This window comes from Palaemon carinicauda, chromosome 15 (assembly GCF_036898095.1).
Source record: "Palaemon carinicauda isolate YSFRI2023 chromosome 15, ASM3689809v2, whole genome shotgun sequence".
NCBI lineage: Eukaryota > Metazoa > Arthropoda > Malacostraca > Decapoda > Palaemonidae > Palaemon > Palaemon carinicauda.
The window spans coordinates 34,011,879-34,028,275 of record NC_090739.1 but is presented as its reverse complement, the minus strand read 5'-3'; the positions used below and the strand labels follow the sequence as shown (position 1 = coordinate 34,028,275).

At 34.2% G+C, this 16,397-nt stretch overlaps 1 long non-coding RNA gene across 2 annotated transcripts in view; it reads left to right on the top strand.

Moving 5' to 3' along the window:
- Positions 1 to 8,097: 8,097 nt before the first annotated feature.
- Positions 8,098 to 16,397, top strand: part of LOC137654261 (uncharacterized) — a 281,869-nt gene continuing 273,569 nt past the window's right edge. For both annotated transcript variants that reach the window (XR_011046576.1, XR_011046577.1), the window contains exon 1: positions 8,098 to 8,261. This is a non-coding gene — a long non-coding RNA (uncharacterized lncRNA). The remainder of the gene's footprint in view (positions 8,262 to 16,397) is intronic.

Genomic DNA, 16,397 nt, shown 5'->3' with positions numbered 1-16,397 from the left:
GTAGAAATTATTAAAGCATCAAATTGATTGCAAGAAGAAATCGCAAAAAGCATCTTGCTCCTTCGTTTAATCACGAATGAAAAAAGAATCTTGATTTATGACAAGAAACAAACACGCTTTTTAGTGTGGAATGAGTTGTAAAACCACACTTTTATTCTTAATACGGAAATATCCCATTTTCAATATACGTCACACGTTTAGTTTCGTTTCCGGTTCACTGAAGAAAGTTTGTTAACTTTTCTATTATTTGTAAACATTTTGGTAAACAATGTTTCCTATCGGCTTCCTGACTTTTTAAGAATAGAATCTATATTCGGAAACAGGCATTACTTAATGTCAACGCCTAAAGGTAAAAATGTTGCGAGAGAGAGAGAGAGAGAGAGAGAGAGAGAGAGAGACACTCACTTATATATATATATATATATACACACACACATATATATATATATATCCATAATATATATATATATATATATATATGTATATATATATATATATATATATGTATATATATATATATATATATACATATATATATATATATATATATCATCTTCTACGCCTATTGACGCAAAGGCCTCGGTTAAATTTCGCCAGTCGTCCATATCTTTAGCTTTTAAATCAATGCTTCTCCACTCATCATTTACTACTTCACGCTTCATAGACCTCAGCCATGTAAGCCTGGGACTTATAACTCTTCTAGTGTCTCGTGGAGCCAAGTTGAAAGTTTGGTAAACTAATCTCTCTTGAGAGTGAGAAGCATAATCTCCTCCTCATATGGCACTCGAGTAATATTTCTTATAGTTTCGTTTCTAATCCTGTCCTCCCATTTAACTCCCAATATTCTTCTTAGGACTTTGTTCTCAAATCTACAAAATCTGCTAGATATTGTTTCATTGCCATACCAAGACTCATGTCCATACAGTAACACCGATCTCACTAAACTGATATATAGCCGGATTTTTATCTGTGACTTCAGGCGATTTGATTTCCAAATTTTACTTAACCTAGCCATTGTCTGATTTGCTTTTTTCAATCGTTCATTAAACTCAAATTCTAAAGATCCTTTATTAGAAATCATAGTACCTAAATATTTAAAGGATTCTACCTCGTTATCCTTTCTCCTTCCAATGATATATCATCTTCCATTGCATACTCCGTTCTCATCATCTCTGTCTTTCTTCTATTTATCTTTAGCCCAACCTCATGTGATATTTCAAGCAAGCTTTGCAAGTCTTTTGGTATTCTGCTAATTTCCAGTTACCAGTCCAGTTCAATCCTTCTCCACCATCCCCAACTGTTCTATGCATTGCAAGATCCATGAAGAGGTCAAACTACATTGGTGACAGCACATTCCCTTGGAGTACTCAACTGTTCACTGGAGATTCATTTGATAGGACTCCATTAACTCTAACTTTGCTCTTGCTATGGTAAATAACACACTTCATAAAATTTACATGTTTAAGAGGAAATCCATTATAACGCAGGACTCTACACAAAATTGGCCGGTGCACACTATCAAAGGCTTTTTCATAGTTCGCAAACGCCATCAAAAGTGGAATTCTATATTCTTTATAGTGCTGTACCACATGTGTTAAAATGAAACTTGGGCCAGTACGACTTTTACCTTTTCTAAATCTTTTTTGTTCATCTTTCAGCTTTTCATCAATCTTTCTCTTCAGTCTCTTTAGAATAAGCATACTATATATTTTCATAACAACTAACGTAAGTGTTATGCCTCTGTAAATATTGCAATCAGTAAGGCCTCCCTTTTTTGCCATTTTCCCCAACACTCCTAGCTCGCATTCATCAGGTTTTGCCTCTTCACGTCACACTTTACATAAAAATCTTGTAAGTATTCTGGGAATCATTTCATTTTCGGCCAATATCATCTCAGCAGTTATTCCATCGCATCCAGGGGCTTTCCATTTCTCGAGTTTTTTTAATGATAGCTTCGACTTCAAACACACTGAATTCATTCATGGGCACATCAATGTCTTCCTTAGTTTCAGGTATATCAATCAAATTATTCCCTTCATATCTCCTATTCCTGACTTTACTAGAATGTTCCATCCAACGTTCCCTTTCTTCCTTTTCTGTTGTTATAACAGATTCATTTCTCTTTTTTATGTGTATATACTTCTTCTTCTTTCCCCCGTAGAGATTTCATTAAGAATTCTATGAGCAATTCTTACACCATAGCCACTCCCTGAATTCATAGCTTTATTAGCCTCATCTTTCCTGTCTAAATATTCTTTCCAGTCATTCCTGACTTTTCTTTTGACTTTACTATCACTACTGGAATGCTTATTATGCCATACCTTGTAATTTTCATTACTTCCTCGAAAGCAATGAACAATCAATCAATCAATCATATATATATATATATATATATATAAATTTATATATACACATTCATACATGCATTGAAATATGTATGTGTGTATATGATATATAAGTTTATATACATATGTATATAGACATATACACACACACACATATATATATATATATATACAAACATATATATATATATATATATACAAACATATATATATATATATATATTTATTTATATGTATGTATATATATATATATATATAATATTTCCTGACTGTCCTACAGCATCTTATCATGATTTTATATGCTAGAACACTACTGTTAATCATTCTCCAGCAAATGTTTTATACAAATAATCCTTTGTACCCAAACATATCCATTTTCACGCTCCCATTTACGATCAGGTCAAAAAGATAAGAACACTACTATAGAATGGCGTCTAGAAAAGCGGATATAGCACCCTAGTGTTGCCAGGTCAATCGGATGCCAGGAACACGAGAAAATGATAACAGTGGGCACGGGATTTGGACAGAGTGGGACCCATCCATATATAGTGGGTCGTGGGGCAGGGTTAAGTTTGGATAAAGACCTTCAGGAGCTCTAGAAAGTTTCTATCAAACCTTTAGGAGTTCTAGAAAGTTTCTAAAAGCCCTTAAGGGGCTCTGGTAAGTTTCTAGAAGCCTTGTTGTTTTGTGTCAGGTCACAGCTAATTTAAGGCACAGGCAGACAAGCGAAAGATGTATACTGTAGACAGGCAATCACAGACAGACAAGGTCCGAAACAGATTCAGACATTGGTAGATCGACAGGAAGGACCAGAGGGACAGGCAGACAGATAGAAATGACATGAGATATAGGCAGCCATAGCCAGACAGAGAAGACGGGTCAGAGCAAGGCCTTGGGTCAGAGACACAGGCATATACAGACAGCGATGCACGAAGTTCCAGAGGCAAAGATTGACGCAGATAGACAAAAAATGCCTTAGGTACAGGTAGTCCAAAATGGATGTAATAATAGAGCTATAGTCACATGCACTGATAGACAAACACACACTCACACACACATAAGTAAGAAGGTCAAGGGGCACACTCAGATAGGAATTACATTAGGAGAAACTGAGCCAGTCTAAAGAGGTATGGAAATACTGGATCGGGTCACAAAGAGCCACGGGCAGGCAGAGAATGACATACAGACGGAGAGACGGACATGCAGGCAGGAAGGGCAAGCCTACGGTGTACGGAAATGCTCCTCCCCCTTCTATCAGTAAAACGGACAAACTAAACATCTCTCTCTCTCTCTCTCTCTCTCTCTCTCTCTCTCGGACGGAAGTTATTGATAATTACATCTATACTGATACATTTGTGCGGTCACTAGTGGGATGTTGTCCCTTTGCTTAGTCAAAAATCACACGTTCGGACAAACACGCATCCACGTAATCATAAAAATGGAATCCGGATTCTTTGTTACAGCACAAAACGCATGTTTTGCCCCATCCTAACTTTTGGGTGATGGGGCTAAGGTTGATGACAGTTGAAATGTTATTGAAAAGCCCAAGCTCATTTTATCTATGTTCAAATGAAATTAAAATGTTGAAATAGTTTATTGTACTTTACTCAAACACCAATGGAAATATACAATAGGCCTAAATCACTTTAGAATGCATGGATACCAAATTAGTAAGATATTAGCACATCTGTAATTAAAGGATCCAAAACAAATAATTCTTAAAGCTTGTCGATAATTTCTTAGAATTTCCATCTCTTTAACAATTCCAAGAGTTCTTTGTAATTATAACGGATACGTAAAAGAAAAGAGTATGGAAAAAAAGCTGAGCTATTCTTATAAGAAATCAAGAGTATTTAGGTAAACGCTAGTTTTGGCCAATGTTATTTGTTAGATGAAGACAACCAAATTACATTGAAAATTTTATCTTATAGATTACACCCATGTTTTACCACTTGAACATTAAATCTAAATTGAAGTTGAAAAAATAATTGAACTTCTGCACTATCAACTTGAACACACACACACACACACACATATATATATATATATATATATTGTATGTGTGTATTAGCATAGTCCATATGACTTGAATTTATACCAAAATGTGACGACTGAAGCTGCTTAGCTGGTTTTTAGCGGTTACTTACGGGATGAGGTTGCTAACCTCACGTACTGCCTCTTAGATGTGCTGACAACGGCTGACATTTCTTGGCGGTCATCTGTTAAGTACTGTCAAGGCGCAGTGTTGCTTATTGTTGCTGATGGGAAAACTGCATTGTTTGCATCTGTGTTTATGCGTGTGTACAATAATTTGAGTAGGACATTGTCCTTAAATATCCTTATTAATGTTCGATAGCCAATGATTAAATCATCCTTTCAACTTGCTATTGCACAGGGAAATAAAATTCTGTGTATTGACACGCAACGACGCATCGCCAAGTGTAAATCCTATGATAAACTTTAATAAAACCAACAAAACAAAGAGCAATGAGAATACAGTATGTAACAGTACAAAGTCCTCTTCTACTCACCGAACGTAACGCTTCTCCCTTTTGACTATCTCTCATTCAGGATTAATCCTTTTCTTATTGTTCTAGGTATCTTTAGTTTATGATTATGTAAATATGATAATACTTAGTTTATCAGTAAAACAGTCATTAATAAGGCTTATCAATCACTAGACTCTTTTACTCTACAATAGACAAGGTCAGAAGAAATGGAATATAATATTTTTTTCGGAGTTCTTGGCGAAGGAGGCCAAAGGTAACCAATGAATATATCTTTTTCATTCCTGATCAGTTGAAATTGTCTGTACCCATATATATATATATATATACAGTATAAATATATATATACAGTATATATATACATATATATATATATATATACACACACACACACATATATATATATATATATACATATACATATATATATATATATATATATACATATGCGATTGTATGCAGACAATAGAGTTTTGCATACGCCGCACTAAATATTGTTTTTCCCATAACTTCTTCGTTGCTCAAGGACACATTTCCTTACATTTTCATCTCAACACACTTGAAAGCTACTTTATTTTGGGCGTGGTTTAGAATATCAAATAACCTACGGTTGAGAGAGAGAGAGAGAGAGAGAGAGAGAGAGAGAGCCAACCGCTGGGAATGGAAATGCCACTAAGAGAGCCAAGTAATTTCCTCATCATATTACATTCTCATTTTGCCAACCACTTTTTCCTCTTCTTCCTTATTCGACAATTTGTTTAAATCCTTTTTCCCTTCCCACCTCTTCCTGCACTCGTCCCTTTCATCCCTCGCTCTATCTCCTCTGCATCATTTCCCAGAGCGTGTGAAAGGAACTAAACGTCGAAAAAAAGGACACGTCGGATTAGCGTTGTTCTGAAGATGGACGGTGGATATGACTCCAGCCCATTGGCAGAATAGCTTTTCCTGGTGTTACATTTCTTCATTTTCCACATATATACATACATACATACATAAAATTAAAACCCACCCACATACATACGCGTACTGTACACACACACACACACACACACACACACACACATATATATATATATATATATATATGAATGAGTGTATGTGTGTGTATCCATACACTCGAAGGTTTTATCCTGAATCCATTATATGTACTGACTTAAGGTTGATACGATTATGGTTGTCGTTAAGTCCAACTGTAAGTTGCTGTAGTCGATTGATAAACAGGTAGGCTACCACAGAGCGTTCAAGTCAACATTAGAGAGTATACTGAAATTTAACGAATTATGTCCATATTGCTCCGCTCTAAGAAATCAGTTATATATATATATATATATATATATATATATATATATATATATATATATATATATATATATATATAACTGATTTCTTAGAGAGGAGCAATATTGACTATATATATATATATATATATATATATATATATATATATATATATATATAAATGTGTGTGCGTGTGTGTGGAAAGAGAGAGAGAGAGAGAGAGAGAGAGAGAGAGAGAGAGAGAGAGAGAGAGAGAGAGAGAGAGAGAGAGAGAGCACAACTGCTTCATAACACAAATGTGTAAGACATCCTGTAAACCCGATAAGCCACCGAATTTTTCCTTTCCCAAGAGTTCGCCTGTGTGACATTCAGCCTTCCTGTTATCCTGTAAAACTAACTTCAGTGTGATGCCAGCGTTTATCCCGTTGTCCTTTGTTAACCTCGTATGACTCATAGCCATCATTCGAAGTTCACTGATCTGGCGCTGACATTTGGGTACATTAAATATCCTGTTCACGTCCACCACATGTGTAATGAATTACTAAATTGTCGATTCCCCGATATTTTTGGACACTTTGCTCTCTTTCTGTTAGCAATCATGATACCGAACTTTTGCAACGAAACGAAAACTCCGAGATTTGAGCCTAGTCCTTGTTCTTTCATGTTGAGCTCCTTCATAACTCACGACCAAGAACCGGTGCAGCCATCAGGTAAACTTGTATTTACATCTGGGTACATGGAAACGGAAGCTTCTTGCCAAGGAAACCCGTTTCATAGTTCTTAAAGTTCGTGTGATTAGTATATATTATATATCAAGTTCATTGCCAAAGTTTCAAGTTTGGAATGTAAATATGACCGATTGCAAAAGCTGATCCTTTGTAGTTGGTTAGGGACAGAGGACCAACCCAGTCGGCAATGAAAATTTTGGTAAATATTTACTTTAGTACAATATTCTTACAGATGAAGATAAGAATGGCCCTGATGAATCTATTGATACTATGAACTGTTCTGGTGCAAATAATGGGGGGGGGTCCATATTTTTCCAATTTTAGGCATTTTAACATCCTGAAGTTATGACTGAAAAAACACATTTTAAAAGAGAAAACAGACACAAGAACCTAACCTAACCTAGGAGCTCCTTACCCAATCCCTATAGACCGTCTTTAGACCAAGTATCAACCCTGTGTTACTTCCCAACCGACTTCATTCCTAGCACGGCAATACTATAACTAGTTTCATGATATATTTCAGAATAAAATCAACAAAATTTTCTTCACAAATAAAATCGTTTTGACGTGTAAAAAGAATATTTAATCATGTCCTAACTAAATACACTCGCTAAGGGCAAATCAATGGTAATTTTCTTTTTATTCAGAAATCTAATACGTATCGGATATAAGGTGCATATAATACAAATGAGCATTTATTCATTTAGCTTATAAACGTCATTATGGTTTCGTTGAGCGCTGAACGCCGTATAGCAAAATTTCTCGTTCAGAAACTGAATGTAATGAGTATATACAAAATTCGTTATATTTTATTAATTGCTATATTAATACATAGTGATATCTACCGACCATATGCGAACACTGAATAATTTGTTAAATAACAAAATTTCGTTAGCATTAAACTAAGCGTTTAGACTTGCTTAAATGGTCGACAAAATACCGTCAATGAAGCCTAGGGTGGACGGTCATTACAAAAATTCAACAGTTTTTTCAAAACATTGTTTTCATTGTCTAAAAAAAAAAACTGAACGTGGCATGAAACAAAAACATAAATTACGCACGAATATCGTGAAGTAAAATCCAGTCCACCGAACAAGGCCCATAGAATAGCACCGAACGTCTTTGACAACAGAGGCGAGCCGCCGTTAGCGATAACAAGCGAATTATGATAATTTACGTTTTCCCAATTGACCCATCGCACCGCCAGAATCAAAACAAAAGAGTCCGAAAGCTGTTTTATTGTTTATCAGCGTCAATCGAAACTTGGAAGTCGAGTTGGCAAGATGCATTTGTGTTGTCGCCGGTTCTATTGCCTTTGTTCGTATACGCGTTCGTTTCATTTTGTGTGTGCGTCTTACATATTGATTCAATTAGCGTTTTGCGTTGGCCAAGCAGTTTTGTGCGTAAGTATTGATGTGTTTTTTTCTTCTTTTTTTTTTTTGAATTACAAGCTACTTAACCCAACCATTGGAGCAGAGTTGGATCAACAACTCCAACGGTATCAATTAATATAGTGTGTAAGTTAACTTCATGCTATATTGTAATACCAAACATATTCTATGCATATGGGTAGTGTGTAAGTCGATGATAGACCTACTTCATATTTTGAGTATTTGTTTACAAGAGCACGGTCTCCATTTACTCCAAAATGATGCACTCCTGCAGCTCTCCTCTTTTTGCACAGTAATTTGGAGGTTCTTTAAATGCTGGGAAAGAAAAAAAATAGCAAGATGTGTTGCGAGAGGGGGGAGGGGGAGGGGTTGGTGGAGGAGTTACTAAGCGACCAGTAAGCCAGGAACAGACATCGTCAACCTGGTCAACCAAAGAGAAGTTCGTGACGTCAGCGTACATTTGGTATATATTCCAAATACTGCATATACTAAATTATAAATGGAGTAATTACTCAAAAGTGTCACTATTTGTGAAATGTATATTTTATATTTGGTAAATATTTGATTTAAATCATATTAGTGTTTTTGTTAAAGAAAATATTTTGAGAACTACTAATTTTCCTAGACGACGTTTTGCTACACTAACGCCATCTATTGACCACTGCCAAAGGATGCCTGCCAATTTCCCGCCAAAATAGCCATTCTCGTAAAAAGTTTCTTGAAAAAGAAATAAGATTTATTGTCAAGTATTACTAAATAAAATATACAATTCACAAATAGTGACACTTTTGAGTAATTGATCCTTTTTAATTTAGTATGCGTTTTGAATGTATATCAAATGTCGGCTGACGTCACAAACTTCTCTTTGAATGACTGTTGATGACGATGTCGGTTACAGGTCGCTTAGTAACGCCTCCACCAACCCCTCCCCCTCCCCTCCTCCCGCAACATATCTTTCAATTTTTGGCTTTCCCAGCATTTTGAGAACCTCCTAATTACTATGCAAGAAGAGGAGAGCTGCAGGACTGCATAATTTTGGAGTAAAAGGAGATCATGCTCTTGTTAATAAATACCGTTTAGCCTACTGATTAATGGTAAGAATGATATGACGAATTATTTTATGAGTGGTAATACAAATAATGGTAGGGATGCTATGTTAAAAAGCAGGACGTTGTTTGATAGATGAAATACCGTGTTACTGGCAAATTAAAAATTTTATGCAGTTCACTGTGCTTATTGCGAGAATAGCTTGGTACTCTAGAGAAAGTTCCATTTGTGGCTTCTTAAACCATTTTATATCTATACTGTAGGCCATGTGAATAGAATATATTTTTCTAATTGAACTGTCTTAGGTAAAGGCCCTTGAAGATATTATCCACGCGTTTTCTAAATTTAACAGTACATATTTATATGTATAGGCCTAGACATACAAACATATGTACAATATATATATATATATATATATATATATATATATATATATATATATATATATATATATATATATATATATATATATATATACACCTATCTATCTATGTATCTATCCAACTATCTGTGTGTGGCAACAAAACCAAACAGGCTGAGAGGAACAACCTCCGAGTCCTGGAGTAATGCAGCATCTATTGGAAATGCTTATTACCATTCGTTGAGAGCTAAATAGATATTCCGATATGAGGGGTTGGAAAATTAATATTAATCGCCATTGCTTAAGAATATTTCAGGACAAAGTAATCTTATAGACCAGGGGTTCTCAACCTTTTTGGCCCGTGCACCCCTTTCACCATTTGCAATGATGTCATTCCCCCCCCGCTTCCCGTATTTTCCAAATTTGTCTGTCTGAAAAAGTGCACTGTATATAATATGCAAATATTACTAAAAATCCTTTTATTTTCTATTTTTTAAACGGTATTATACATTTAAAGCTTTACATGGATTATTTTTATAATGGAATATTACAAATTATATGCAAATTGAAAATATCGATGGATATATAAAATTTGAATGAAAGTAAAATAGTTTTTTTTTAGATTTATAAGAACTATTTAACAGGCCAAACTGAAGCTGATGCAACAAACAAAAAGTTCGATAGGGTAACAAGATATTATAAATCTGTAATCATTTTTATTCAGAAGATTACATTTCATCGATTGACGAAACCTGTGATTGTTTTTTCTTAGCCAATTCTGGGATACGCGGATGAGTGCTTGAAAGAGCACAACGCAGGTCATTTTCTACCTCTAGTCTACTGCGCTGCTTCGTTTTAATTTGTAACAGAGTTGAAAAGCCTGACTCACAAAGATGTCGATACAACCGGAAGCAATACACGGATAGCCATTTCTGCCACTTTTGGGTAGGAATCGCACATCAGAGGCCAAAATTCTTTTATTGATTTCTCATCGAACATATATCTTACACCCGAATCACTTTTTCACTCCAAAAACTCACCTTGACAATCATCAGGAACTTTTTCAACCGACAGTTTGAATGGATTTCTGACTAAATCCAACTCATCATCACTAAGTTCGTGAAAATATCGTCTGAATTCATTTTCCAGTGATGTCAAATGCTACAAAATATCATTTTTTGCAAATTGTGGAAGCACCTTGTCTTCACCACAAACATCAAGATTGGAATTTGGATGACAGTTTCTCAAACATTACTACATTTTCTGCTTTTACCCTTTTCTTCTAATTTTCAGGCTTGCTCATGAAAGCTTCCAAGGCATCTACGAATTCTATAATGTCTGTATTCCTTCCTTGCATCTGAAGATTCAGTTTATTCAGTTGCTCAATTATATCAACAAAATAGGCAAGACGCATGACCCATTCCTCATCACTCAGCCAGGCAGGAAATTCTGTTTTACCTTGCACTTCAAAAAACAATTTGAGCTCATCTCTAAGCTCAAATACTCGCTCAGTTACATTTCCTCTTGAACGCCAACGAACATTTGTGTGAAAAAGAAGCGAATGATGGGTTGCATCCATATCAGTGCATAACTGCTTGAAAAGTCGTGAGTTGAGAGCCCCTCCTTTGACGAAATTTACAATTTTAATTGTTTGATCCACAACCTTCTCTAGTGAAGCAGGAAGTGTTTTTGAGGCTAGTGTCTGACGATGGCTCATACAATGAATGTCTTTCACTTTAGGAGCTCGCCTTTTCACACATACTTGGAATTCTGATTTTGTCCCTAACATAGCTGGTGCTACATCTGTACAACACCCACTGATATTATCCCACGAAAGATTTTCTGATTCAAAAAAAGATGAAACCTTCTCCAAAATATCAGAGGCCTTGGTAGTTGGTTCCAGAGGAGAACAAAAGAAAACTCCTCTTTAAATGAACCTGAGTGAACATACCTTGCAAACACCATCAACTGGGAACATGATGCCACATCAGTTGATTCATCAAGTTGAATTGAAAATAAGCTAAATGCTGAAGACTTTATCTCCTGCACAACTTGATCCTTGATTTTAGCTTCTCAGTTATTTATAGTTCCCAACCTTGGAATTGCCAAGTAATTTTCTTGAAACCTACCTAACTCCCTAGCCATCTGTCTCTTCTTCAGTACCTTTAACAATCCTAGGATTAACTTGGGTGGTCACTTGTATATTACTGTCTAATCCATTTTTCCTGGGCCAGCACATGATATAATGCAAGCCCACGTGACAGGCTGGTTACGCCAAAGCCTATAATTGCTCTCCTCACCCATAAACTTACTTCGGTCACAATTCACCCCCTGAAAGCCCAAAATTCACCCCTGGGGGTGAATTTCACCCCCATTGAGAACCTCTGTTATAGACAGTATAACAAGTTTACTTCCACAATTTAGAATTGTTAGGCCATAATTTACATGTTATACAGATTAACACAATATCTAACATGGACCTAATATTTCGATTACACTAGTGTTGATATATTCCTCAGTGTCATTGTCTAAGAGGATAGCCAATACTTATGATATTTATATTGGGTTTTGGTGACGCAAGTTGAACATTTATTGTGATGCTACACCAGCAGTTTGAAGGAAAATGCTCGTACTCTTTGATCAGTACTCCAGTCTATTATGTACTATAATTGTTCTATTCATGTATTATTATTATTATTATTATTATTATTATTATTAGTCTAAAACCCAGGACAGAAAAGCAGGATGCCACGAGTCCAAGGGTTCCAACCGCGAAAATAAACCCAGTGAGGAAAGTAAATGGGGAAAAACAAATACTGAAAAATAAAATAAAAGTCTTAAGATCAGTAACAACGTTAAAATAGATAGGACAACACAAAATCTTAAACTACATGAATGATATGTATTAATGACACATCTCAGTTAGTGCTGTAGGAGCTTTTGAATAACAAGCTACTTAACCTAACCGTTGGAGCAGGGTTGGTTAAACAACTCCAACGGTATCCATTAATGAAGTGGGTATGTTAACTTCGTGATATATTGTAAGACCGAAGATATTTTAGACAAATTGGAAGTGTTTTATGTCGATGATAGTCCTAGTCCTAATTTTGAATATTTGATTGTACAAATTCACCCACCCGTGAAGTCTCTGATTCAGAATTTTGATTTACTGGTGAATGATAATAATGATGTGACGGTAATTGGTTATTGATTAATAATGTTTCATTGATGATAATGACAAGAGGCAAAGCGTATCATTGTATGATAAGTGAGACAACAGACAACGCGCTACTGACATTGCGAACTGCCAACGCAAGAGCCGGTGTCTTGCATACGGCAAGGCGATCTTAAACTAAATAATCAACCAGCTACTGACAAACTTCTAACTAATCTTTTACAACTCGAGAGGCTCATCGCGAAAATAGCTTGGCAGTCTTCCAGATAAAGTTCCATTTATGGCTTCCTTAAACCCGTGGTTGATTAATAAATTTTCGTCATATCTACGTGTCCTTAAAATAGAATATTCATTTTGATCGTTAAACGGGCTTAGAAAACCCCTCTGAGGATATTATATGAAATTCAACATATAGACTCATACTTGATGCATAGGCCTAGCCTACATATACAAACATGCATAGAAGCATACGTGCATGCATATGTCTATCTATGTATATATATATATATATATATATATATATATATATATATATATATATATATTATATATTATATATACATATATATATATATATATATATATATATATATATATATATATATATATATATATATATATATATATGTGTGTGTGTGTGTGTGTGTGTATACACTTGATGCATAGGCCTACATGCACACACACACACACACACACACACACACATATATATATATATATATATATATATATATATATATATATATATATATATATATATATATATATATATATATACACGCACACATGCATGTATATACTGTATGTGTGTGGTATCAAAAGTAAACAGACTGAGGCGGACAATCTCTTGGAATCTTTGAAATTCCGAGTTGTGAAATAAGGCCATTTCTTTTGGAAATACGTATTTCTTATCGCTCTGAGCTTAAAATGGGTATCCCCGTGTGAAGGTTTAGAAATTAGTGATAATCACCGTGTTTAAGTATATTTCAGGACAAAATAATCTCATACAGTATACTAAGTTTATTTTAACACGTTATAAACATAATGATGCTACACACATTAGCACGATATTTTAATTCTAGTATTTTTATCAGGTTTTGGTTAAGCAAGTTTAACATTCTCTTGATGCTGCACCAGTGCTCGTTCAACATATTTAATATGAACAAATAAAATAGCAAGGAGAATGCTCGTACTTATTGGTCATTAGGCTACTGATGTCTATTATGTCCTATAATTGTTCTACTCGTGTATTGTTATTTTAAAAGCTACAATTCTAGTTGTAAAACAGGATGCTATAAGCCCAAGGCTCCAACAGGGAAAATAACCTAGGTGGGAAAGGAAATAATAAAATATTGCGAGAGAGATAAACGACAACACAAAACGTCTTGCATGCATCGATTTGTATTATTGGCATTTTAGAGTTTGTGCTGTAGGAGCTTGTGAATTATAAGCTACTTGAACTGTTGGAGCACGGTTGGTTAAACAACTCAAACGATATCTATTAATACAGTGTATATGTTAACTTCATGTTCGATTGTGATACCGGATATATGGGACGTGTATATGTCGATGATTATTTGATTAATCCCTTTGAAGAAATTTATCCACCCGTGGAGTCACTGGGATTCAAACTATTAAACTATTAATTTATAGATTAAGGATAAGCATGATGTGACGGTTAATTGGTTAATGCTTAATAATGTTTTGATGTTTTTAATAGTTTATATATGACATGTCTGTTTTGACGTTGTTACTTTTTTTAGAATGATTTATTGTTAATATGTTCTCTTCATTTATTTATTTCCTTAATTCCTTTCCTCACTGGGCTATTTTTCCCTGTTGGAGCCCCTGGGCTTATAGCATCTTGCTTTTCCAACTAGGGTTGTAGCTTGGATAATAATAATAATAATAATAATAATAATGGATGATTAAATTAAATAATGATAGGGATGATGATGTTCAAAGGTAAGACGTATAATTGTATGATAGATGAAATACCACGCTATTGACAAACTTTAACATCTTGTGTCAAGGTCTTGTGCTGCTCAAATATGTTTTCCATTTATGGTTTCTTTATGAATTTTCGTTATATCTATGTGGTCTAGAAATAGAATAATTTTTTCTTGTTAAACCTGCTTAAATAAACTAAGGATCGTATCCGCACGTTTATGAAATTCAAAATATATTACAGTACATACTTGGGTGCATAGGCCTACACATAAATAGATAGAAGCAGCCGTGCATATATATGTATTTTATTTCTACCTATATATATATGTATATATACAGTATATATATATATATATATATATATATATATATATATATATATATATATATATATATATATATATATATATATATATATATATATATATATATATATACAGTATATATATATACAGTGTATATATATATATATATATATATATATATATATATATATATATATATATATATATATATATATATATACAGTATATATATATACAGTGTATATATATATATATATATATATATATATATATATATATATATATATATATACTGTATGTATAATGTATATGTATACACAATATATGTATATATTGTATGTGTGGGAACATAAAACAAGCTAAGAGGAACAAACTCTTCTCCTGTTTGATGTTCTGAGAAGTGAAATAAGGCAGTTTCTGTTGGAAATACGCGTTTTCTTTCGTTCAGTGCTAAATAGATATTCTTATATTAGAGGCTAGAGAGTTACTATGCATTTCTGACAAAAATAGTGTGTTTTTCTTTTATATCTCCCATACTAATTACTTGATCAGAATGATACTTTGACACAACACTCTATAGACCTTCCCCCTAATTTTTATACTGTAATGCATTGGCAAATCTCTTTAATTAAGGAGTTTACTCTTGTACTAATAAAGCTTAAGCCAAGTGAATCAGGTGAGTAGGTAATGCCATTCGAATACCCACACTGCCCCTTCCCTCTCCTCTCCTTTCCCCCCTCTTTCTTGCCCATCCTCCTATCCCTCCAGTAACCCCCTTCCTTAGTCTCTCTTATGTCGCTTACTCTATCTTTTCTGTAACCTTTTATTTTTGTTAATAACTGATAGAATGGATATGTTGGATTCTTGTTATAATTCTTATTAATATTTCTTGATATTGTTGTATTTCGGCAGGGTGTATAAGGAGTTTACAACAATATCAGGAAATTTTAATAAGAATTATAACTAGAATCTGATATATCAATTCTATCATTTTTTTAATAAATATAAAAGGGTACAGAAAAGGTAGAGTAAGCAACACCAGGGAGACTAGGAATTTCGGTTACTGGAGGGTTAGGAGGAGGGTCAAGCTTTAACGAGATTTGAAAATGCATTATAGTTTCAAAAATTAGGTGGAGGTCTATAGAGTGCTGTGTCAAAGTACCATTCTGATAAATTAATTAGCATGGGAGATATTAAAGAAAAAGACTATTATTTTTTTTGCCAGAAATGCATTGTAGTTATAATCACCATTGCTTGAGTATCTTTCAGGACAAAATGATCTCATGGACTGTTTACCAAGTTTATTATCA